At 46.8% G+C, this 10,000-nt stretch overlaps 1 pseudogene across 1 annotated transcript; it reads right to left on the bottom strand.

Annotated features, from left to right (window-relative positions):
* Positions 1-326: 326 nt before the first annotated feature.
* On the bottom strand, positions 327-6,834 carry LOC147982560 (uncharacterized; annotated as a pseudogene). Its single transcript, XR_015599416.1, has 3 exons — positions 6,547-6,834; positions 4,536-6,428; positions 327-604 (listed from the first exon to the last, which is right to left on the bottom strand). The product of XR_015599416.1 is annotated as an uncharacterized LOC147982560 (transcript).
* Positions 6,835-10,000: the final 3,166 nt, after the last annotated feature.

The raw sequence follows: 10,000 nt of genomic DNA, 5'->3' as shown, positions 1-10,000 counted from the left end.
GTGAATAAATGAAACCACATAGGTCTAACATCCAAGCATGCCTCAAAACGCATGTCTCAAAGAGCAGGAAAATAAAACAGTAAGGGGGAACAAAAAATGCCTGCAGCCTATTACAGGATCGAGGATCCGACTTTCATGACACTGAACTTAACCGATGAAACACTACAGCAAAGTGATCCTCATTCCTCCTGCACCGTCTCAAAACCTCGTGTCTTCTGCAGCAAGCATCTCGCGGACCTCCTTGATATGCTCCATGAGTCCCCCTTTCATCTTCTTGAGGGGTTGATTTGGTGTGCCAGGCCAGTCGAGAGGCGATGCAGGGCTCGAAATCGCCTGAGCAGTTTTTTTTATGACGGATCACTTGGCCTTGAAGAGTCAGTACTCTGGAACCCACCTTTACAAGCCCCAGAACCAAGCTTGGGATAAGAAGAGTCATGAGTGGCACCTCCAGTGCCCATCAGGTTCCTCTTCACCCCAGAGTCAATTGGAGTGGGCTTTTGAGTATGCAGGATATCCAATGTAGTATCCCCTGCATTTTCTCGAGTGAGTCCTCGGAGTACAGAATCATCCACCTCTTGAGGGTCTTCCAGACCAGCCACCAGATCTGTTTAATATCATACCAGACTTCATTATCAAAAACATGTTTTATTTCTGGTTTTCCACAGGCACCACAAGACACAAGCACAAAAGGCATTAAGTACTTTATGTTTCTTGTTGGCAGGCCAAAATTTGGCTATGGAATAATAACTAGATCCTACCTCTATGGAAAGAAATGAGGAGACTGCATCCCAGATGTTCTTTGCAACCACACAGTCAAAAAACAAGTGGTTTACAGTTTCCTGTTCAGAACAAAAAAGACAGTCAGGGTTCCTATCTATGCCCCTTTTAAGTAAATTGTTCTTAGTCATAAGTTTGTTATGCGCCAGGAGCCAGAGAAAAACCTGGATTCTGGGGGGCACAACAATGGACCAAACAGAAGGGATGTAGACAGGCTTCACACCCCTAAAATTGATGATGGCATAAAGTGAGCTAGAAGAATAGACCCCTTTGGATTCATATTGCCAGACCATAGCATCATCATCTGTTTTGAGCACAGTCTCCTTTATGATTTGTTCAAGGGAGTACCACTCCTCCATCATGGCAGGGGTGGAAATTCTCCTAAAAGTAAGCTTAATGTTGCTCCCATCCCAAACTTCAGAAAATGTCACACATTCTTGATGACAAATGGAGTATAAAGGCCAAAATTGAACTGAGAGAGGGGAGGTTCCAAACCAAATATCCTCCCAAAATCTAATTTTCCTACCATTTCCCACTACCCATCTGTAGCCAAACTTAAGGGCCTTGGCAGCCCACATAACCCCTTTCCAAAAATTTGAGGAGGCTTGTGGTCTACATGCAAAAATATTAGGAGCATTCCTAATATACTTGCTATCTACAATTGATTTCCAAATTTTACCCTCATCTTGGGCGTATCTCTTGACCCAACTGCCCAATAAACACAGGTTAAGATCCCTGATATTGGGGATCCCAAGCCCTCCATGTTCTTTCTTCATACAAACTAGGCGCCAGTTGGCCAGGTGGAGTTTCTTGTTCCCCTCAAAGTCACTCCAAAGGCAATGAGCTAGTTGACTATTAATCAGATCTAGGGCCCATTTAGGGAACTTAAAGAAGGACAGTAAATAAATGGGGATACTAGCTAGACAAGCTTTAATGAGAGTTATTCTAGCCGGGTAGGACAGTAGTTTTCCCCTCCAGCCAGCCATCCTCTTTAAAATCTTATCAATAAGAGGCTGGATGTCTTCCCTCCTCAGCTTGTCATAATGTAAAGGAATCCCTAGATATTTTATTGGAAATGTACCAGAAGTACATCCAAAGGTATTCATGAAGTTCCTTAGCTCTCCTCCCTCAACTCCGAATGGAATGAGTTCACTTTTAGTATAATTGATTCTCATACCTGATACTCTCTCAAAGCAAGTCAAAACCATTTTCAAGTTAGCAGCCTTAGATTCATCCTTATCCATGAAGAGGATAGTGTCATCTGCATATTGCAGACATATCACTCCACCAGGGATAAGATTAGAACAAAGCCCTTTAATCAGGTTGTGAGAAGCTGCTTTAATGAGCATTCTAGTTAGCACATCTACCACAATGTTAAAAAGTAAAGGAGATATAGGATCTCCTTGTCTTAGTCCTTTGTTGGTTACAAAGAAGTCACTATCAACCCCATTGACCTTGACTCCCACAGAGCCCATATGAGTAATTTGATAGATCCATTTGGTCCAAACAGGACCAAAATTTCTTTTTTGGAGAATCTCCATCAAGAAATCCAGATTAACTTTATCAAATGCTTTCTCATAATCTAACTTTAGCACTAGTCCTGAATTATCAGAGTGGAAAGTATAATGTAAAACTTCATGAGCTGTCACTACACTTTCAAGGATGTATCTCCCTTTTATGAAAGCTGATTGGTTACTGGAAGTAAGGAAATTCGTGAGAGTGGCAAGCCTATTAGTTAAAACCTTGGTAAAAACCTTAAAAATACAGTTCAGCAAACTAATGGGTCTAAATTTCCTCATATCAGTAGCATCTTCTTCCTTAGGAATGAGAGTAATCATAGCAAAATTTAATCTATATATATCAAGTTTCCCTGCATGGAAGTCATCAAACAAAGCCATAACATCCTGCTTGATAACTTCCCAAAATTCCTGAAGAAAAAGAAAGGACAAGCCATCTGGTCCAGGTGCCCCTTCAGAGTATGAACCAAAAATGGCATCCTTCACCTCTTTTTCAGAAAATGGAGCTTGGAGATATTCATTATCATTCTCAGATATTTTCTCCTCAACAGAGAAAAAGTCTTGTCTTAAATTGAATCCTTCTCTATCTTCATTCTTAAAAAGATCTTTATAAAAATCAAAGGCTATTTTAATCATCTCTCTGGTGTCTGAGGTAGGACCATCAGGGCCAGCTAGAGAATGAATAAGAGTCTTTCTTCTCCTTTGGTTGGCTACAGCATTAAAGTATTTGGTATTCCTGTCTCCCTCTAATATATCTCTATCTCTAGATCTTTGTCTAGCCTTGGTTTCCTCTTTAATCCAGATATATCTAAGTTCTTTTAGAATATTCTGCATCCTAGCAGCCTCAACATCAGAGAGACAAGTTGTTTCAGATTTGATATCCAACCCATCATACTCTTCAGTGAGGGCAGTTTTCAGCTTCCTAATCTCTGCTTCTACATTTTTACTCCACCCTTTGGAGAATTTTCTGAATCTTCTAACTTTTTCTTGCCAGACATCTATTGGTTTGCCCTTCTTGACTAGAGCAGTCCAGTTTTTGATGGCCAAGTCCTTAAAATCTTTATGGAGCAGCCACCATTTTTCAAATTTGAAACTGGAGCCTCTAGTACTGCTCCCCAACCCTGAATCCCATAGAAGGGGAGTATGGTCACTCCCAGTTCTAGGGAGGGCTTGGGAGGTACATAGAGGGAACATAGCTTCCAGCTCAGTGGTGCAGAAGATCCTATCTATGGTAGTCATGATGTTATTCTCTTGGTTATTAGCCCAAGTGAACTTCCTACCTGACATCCTAATTTATAGAAGGCTCCAAATTTCTACCCAGGCATTAAATTTATCAGCCCAGAGATGATTAATGTTACCACTACTCTTATCTTGCTGATACCTAACTAGATTAAAATCTCCTCCTATGAGAGTGGGCATTTGGTCATCCACAAAGAGGCTATGAAGTTCAGAGATAAAAGCATCTTTTCCCTCATCATATGGAGACCCATAAACAGCTATCACTCTAAAGCAGGTCCCATTAGCTTTAATTTTTAGGTTGCAGGACACAGAGTAATTCAAAGAGCTCCATTGGAGGACCTCAAAAATATCTGCATCCACACCAACCAAGATACCACCAGCAGTGCCTATAGCAGGGAGATGGTGCCAGATAAAATTCTTATTCCCACTAATGGACTTAAGAAAGGCAGCAGTAAGCTCTTCTTTCTTAGTTTCCTAGAAAGCAACTATACTAGCATTTGTTTTAGTCAAGGTATCTACAATACAAGGCTTCTTCCCTGGGGTAGTGATACCCCTGATATTCCAAAATAAACAATTCATTTAAAAGAGTGCTCTCTTGGGGTGCTTGCCCCGCCTATGTTTGGAGATTTTGGACCAGATAATACTCTGGTCATCAGCAGCATTAGAGGTCCTGTTTAACCCCACAAGTGTAACAGGAGAATCTAAGACAGCTTTTTGGTTTTCAAGCCCAACAGGCTTACCCAGGGAGTCTATTTTTTTCTACACTATCTTTTCCTAAAGTGTTATGAACCTTGTCCCCAGTTATGCTATCTTCTTGAGCTATGCTATTTTCTATGCGGATAGGCCCTGCAGGCCCTTTAGGAATTTTGTTCTTAAAGACTATTGAAGCATAACTTTCTTTCTGCACATCAATCTCTACTCCCACCATTCTAGCTACAGAAATAAATGCAGGATCATGAAAATTCTCAAAGTAATTTTTCTTAATTGTACCTTTGTGTTTACCTTTAGCCTCTTCCAGGTTCTGGACCTTCTTTGACCCCATGGCAATCTCCATGATTGTTCTCCCACCAATGTCAATCCTGGAGCTCTTTCTTTGTGCCTGAACTGGTCCCCATTTTTGTAGTATGGGTGAGGCATGGGTTGTGTTTGTGGCAAGACTGGGGCTGAAAATCACCTCTTCCAGGGATTCACTTTCTACTACCACCTCAACTTGTTCTTCAAGCAAGCTGATGTTATCCTCCTCATCATCATCTCCAATCTCCATCTCTTGCAGCATCTTGAAGCTTTCATCTAAGGAAATGGGGTCCTGGAGTTGCTGTAAGTAGGCCAGAACATTTTGCTTAGTTTGGTGAGGAGTTCCAGAGGTAGAACCATTTCCCCAGATTGAGATGAGGAATTTTTTGCAGTGTGGTGAGAGCCTCCAGCCCCATCATCACTGTTGGTGGTGTTCAGTGATTCTTTTTCTTTGTTCTTCTCAGTGTCTTCATCCAGAAGATCATCTTGCTCAAGGTCCTCTACCGGTGGTTCCACAACTATTTTGATCTTATACAGCTTGTCTCCTATACCAAAGATTCTTTCAGCAGGAATTTTGGTAAAGTCTTTGCATCTGATTTTGATTCTAACCACCTCAAAGAAAGATTTGAAGTTTCCCTGCCAGTCCACATCAATCAAGGTGCCCAGAACAGAAGCAATTTGCTCTAGAACTGACCATTCTGCCCATGCTGGAGCCACTCCTCTTAACTGAAGCCAAACAGACTGGAGTTCAGCATGAAATTCCATCTCTCCTTTCCACACCTCGACATTGACTGAAACTCCCTCAATTTCAGGTAGTCCAAAGTTGGGGTATCCAGCGACTGTTGCTACAGGGATATGAGGGGGGAATTTGACAAGGAAAGTCTAGCTATCTAGCATCCTGATGTGCCATGGTCAATTGGTTTTGTATATTACAGAGAATTTATGGGCCAGTTCTTCCTTGGTGACCTGCCCAGCTTCTATGTAAACAATCCCAACGTTTTTCCTGTTCCCTACATGTTGATCATTGACATCTGGGACATCAATCTTGAAGAACCCTAAACCTGAAGCTGCACTGCCCACATACTTAGCACAATTCCTAGGCTTCTTTCTGACTGGACAGTCCTCTACCTTGTGTGTCACCATCTTGCAAATAAAACATGAGGGGGGCTTTGGGCACTGGGCCTTATGGTGCCCAGGCTCTCCACATGTGTAGCAAGTAACATCACTGTAGTCACCTCCAGTAGAATCCTTGGCCTTGTTAGCATTCTTGTTTTTGTTCTGTGGCTGCTTCTTCTTCTGCTGTTGAGTCTGATTGTTGTTCTCTCTGTTGTTATCTACTGCTGACTGCATCAAGGAAGCTTGCCCCTGACTTCCTTGCATTTGCATCTGGGGTGGTGCTTGCCCTTGGAATTGTTGCCCGGGGCCTCCTCCTTGTTGCTGCAGCTGTTGATTTTGCATATGATTTGGACCCCAATTGCCTGGCGCTCCCCACTGGTTCATCATCGGAGGCGGCTGCAGGAACGGCCCCTGGTACCATGGGGGAGGGGCACCTTGAAAGCCAAATCCGAAGGGGAATTCCTGTTGTGGGGGGCCAAACTGCTGTGGCGCCCACTGGTTCTGCCCGCCCCCTCCATGATTAGCTTGATCAAGATGATCATCGCCTCCCCGCTGGTTCCTGTTCGGGTCGCGTCTGCCTCGCCCTTGACCCCGGCCTTGAGCATCAGCCATCGCGATTAGATCTGAGAAATTGGGTTGTTCTCCTCTCCACTCACTTGCAGAAATTGAGATGGTGGGCACTGAGGGGAGGTGTTGATCCTGATCGCAGGCGGGGTGGCAGTCTGCCACGGTGAAGGAGCGGCGGCGGAGGAGGGATTTCTCGATCTAGACTAGGATCGAGGGGGGATTAGGGTTTGTGGCCGCGTCTCCCCCCCCCCCCCCCCCACAGCTGCCCAAAGTAGGCCCTGATGGCATCTCCTTCTCCCTCACGTGGCTCCTCCACCTCAGCACGCTCCGCTGTCTTTTGCTTCGGGTCGCACCTCTGTCTAACTTTCTCACTGACGAGTGGGGCCTTATACGGCGCCCCATCTGCAAAGCAGAGTATCTCTCCGACCTTGGCAACCAGCGTCTTCTCCGGCAAGGCCATGATCGCCGCAGAGTGCTGTCGGGAATTCACCCCATCTGCCATCACTCGAAACCCGGGGTCAGCCGCCCACTTGAGCGGCATACCAAGGTCCCAGGCAGATTGCTGGAGGCATGGGGGATTCGAGATCTCGCCGCCCAAGCTCATGGGAGAAAGGGTTGGAGAGACCAGAACGCCCTCCACTTGACTCTGCTCGCCGACGAGGGTGAGCTCATCTCCGCGCGCGCCCACGCAATCACATCCTCTGGTGAAATCTCTTCCCCCACCATCATCCGCTCCATCTCTTCCTCCGACGCCTCCATGCAGATCCGCGTGACTAGCTTGATCTTTGAGTCCCCCCTGAGAGGAAGCCGCATCGTCCTCCTCATACGCGCGCGATGCATCTCCTCCGCCATCTCTTCCCTGTCGTATCGCGTCCCCTCCCCCTCCTCTCCATAGCGAGTCAACAGGCGTGGGGGAGAAGCCAATACAACCAACGGCCGAGGGGGAGGAGTCAGCGTGACCGACGAGGAGGCTGCGGCGCGCCGGCGTGCGGGGTTCGTCGGCGGGATCTGCCGGATCTGGTGGCTACAGTGGTAGGTGGACGGGGCGAGGCAGGTTGCGTGCGCGAGACCGAGACCGAGAGCGGTCATTTCAATATCTATCCAGGCAATACATTTAGCTCCATCAATTAACATGAGCAGAACAGTCCAGCCCAATTTTCCTTCAATCTGAACCCCATGACGTGCAAAGGCAGCCCCTCTTCAACGGCAAGTAAACAGAGTGCATGTGCGCTCCCAGACTCACAATACCAATGAAACTCGATTGACCATGTGTTATGGGTAAGCTAGCAATGCCAACACGCTACAACAAATCTGAGCCAACGAAAATTCAACCTCGTCCTTGGCTAACCTGAGGTACTAATGGATTTCAGAGTTAGACCAAAAAGGCGTAGATGAGCACCATCTTAAACTGCAGGTCTCCTGTGTTTCTAGTCAATTCAAGGATTGTGGCCAATGCCTATAATATGTCATACATGGGGAGCGGATGTACTCCATCACGTCGCTAGTAATGGCTGCTTTATTGAACATTGTCCATGGTCCGGCGCGCTTCAAATTGTCATAACATACATCGAAGTGAACATGTATTAGTGAGGGTGCCAAGCAAACTGAGACGCCCATGTCAATGACACGGCAGGCGAGTTAAGGGGATACGTAGCTATTGGGGATGTGCCGTCGCGGCCGACCCGGCAAGCAGGTCCTGACCAGCCTGCCGCCGAGCGAGGGAATAGTGCCTAAGAGCCATCTGCGGTACTTCTCGTACACCATGAAGTAGATAGCTTTGGAACAGAATACGTATCGAACGTTGTTGATGTTCCTGCGGTAGAGCTCCTTGAGGACCTCGCGGTGGTTGATTTCCAGCAGCCTCCTGAAGGCCGGGAGAGATTTACTCGATCGAGAGGCATGGAGGCCGTCTTCGGTGTCATGCCGGCGATGTTGGCGGGGAGCATCTCCTCGTAGTCGGCTATGTCTGTCCCAGAACCATCAGCGCTTAATACACCTCCTCAGCCTCGTCATTGACCAGGTGGGTGCTCATGCGCGTGCTGGATTTTGCCGGGTTGCGCCGATGGGCTGATGGCCTTGGATTTCGCCGCGACCGACGCCATCCATCCGAGGAGAGGATGGGCTCCGGTAGCCGGAGATGGGGTGGGTGGTGGCGCTAGGTCGGGTAGCAGGGGATTTGGGGTTGCGGTCGAGAAAAATAGAAACGAAACAGCAGCTCGATCCCCTCCTCCGAAACGACGACAGAGAGAAGAACATCTCCACTTACCTAAAGAAGATCGACAGTGACCCCTACGTTGGTGCGTCAATCGTGGCCTTGTACCGCTGACGACACGGATTTGCATCCCCGTACCTATAGATGGGTCGGAGCTCTCCCGCTGCACCACCGTTGAAGCTTGTGTAGAGGGCGCCACCGGCCTCAGCTTCGGTCCATCCGTCCTCCTTCCCTCCCGATTAATAAAAAAATTAAGCATAAAGGATACCTTGTCCGCAATGAATCTAAATAATGTGTCTACATTTCCTTTTTAAGCAGTATATTTATGACCAAACTTGATGCCTTGGTCGAGCCCGGTACGATAAGGTGGCATTTTGTGAACCGATGTTTAATCAGTTTGGAATATGGAAATAAAAGGCATAAATCTTTAAGTCATTGTTAGCGGGGCAAAAAGATGTCGTTATCGCGGTCGCCATTCGTCAAACTCTATTAGTTGTGACATGGTATAACCATGAGGTGTTTTCTCAATTTCCTGCTTCTACTCTCTCATCACAATAAGCACTGGCGGACCTCCCTGGTGGGCAGGGTATGGCGCCTGCCATACCTTAATTTTGCCGTACCTTAATTTTGAGCAAAAAAAATTATATGTATGCATCGATACAGAGGCTGCCTTGTCCATCGATCGCTAATGGAAAAGGCTGCATCGTCGTTCACTCGTTCTTATGGGCCAACACGGCCAGTGGCCTGATGGGCTGAGACAGCCAGCCACCCACGAAACGACGAGTCACGGCTGGCCTGGCCAGGTTCGAGCGTAGGATTTTCTCTCGTCTCGACCACTACTCGACCTTTCGACACGACGCTACGTGGCAACCCTAGCGAGCGGCGGCGGCGGCTGGCCAGGTCGCCAGGAGCACAGGAGGCAGGAGCGGCGGCGGCGGCGACTGCCCAGGGCGGCGGCGACTGCCCAGGGCGGCGGCACCTCGGGAGCAAGTGAGGCGGTGCAAGCGGTGGCGCAAGCCGGGGCCTAGGCGCCTAGCGGTGGCGGCAGCAGCGGTCCGATAGTCCAGCCACTTCTGACTCCGGCGCAGTTCCGGCCAGATTGCAAGAAGATGGAAAAGAAAGGAAAGGGAATAAAGGAAAGGGTAGGAGGTAATTTTTGAACTTTTCTGAATTTTTATAGCAAATTTAACAGTAGCTGTAGCTTGAAGCAGATTGTAGATTTGTAATGACCGAATGGATGATATTTTAACAGTAGCTTAAAGCAGATTTGTAACAAAATTTAACAGCAGCTTGAAGCCTTAAATTCAATGTGAATAAGCCTGCTAGACTCACAGAGATTTATCATGAGGATTTCTCAGATTATGAACGTGACCATGTAGTTGATAACCTAGAGCTATTCATTATCCATATGAGAAGAATTGAAGACTTTAGAGCTTGTCATGATATTGCAAGCCTAGCTAAAAAGATGGTTGAACTTGAAAGCATGTTATGTTTCCCGCTGTTTATCGTCTCATTGAGTTGGCATTGCTACTCCCGGTAGCGACGGCAACAGTTAAAA

Source organism: Triticum urartu, chromosome 3A (genome assembly GCF_056163025.1).
Source record: "Triticum urartu cultivar PI428250 chromosome 3A, HENAU_Tu73, whole genome shotgun sequence".
Classification (NCBI taxonomy): Eukaryota; Viridiplantae; Streptophyta; class Magnoliopsida; order Poales; family Poaceae; genus Triticum; species Triticum urartu.
This window is presented reverse-complemented; position numbering and strand designations above follow the sequence as displayed.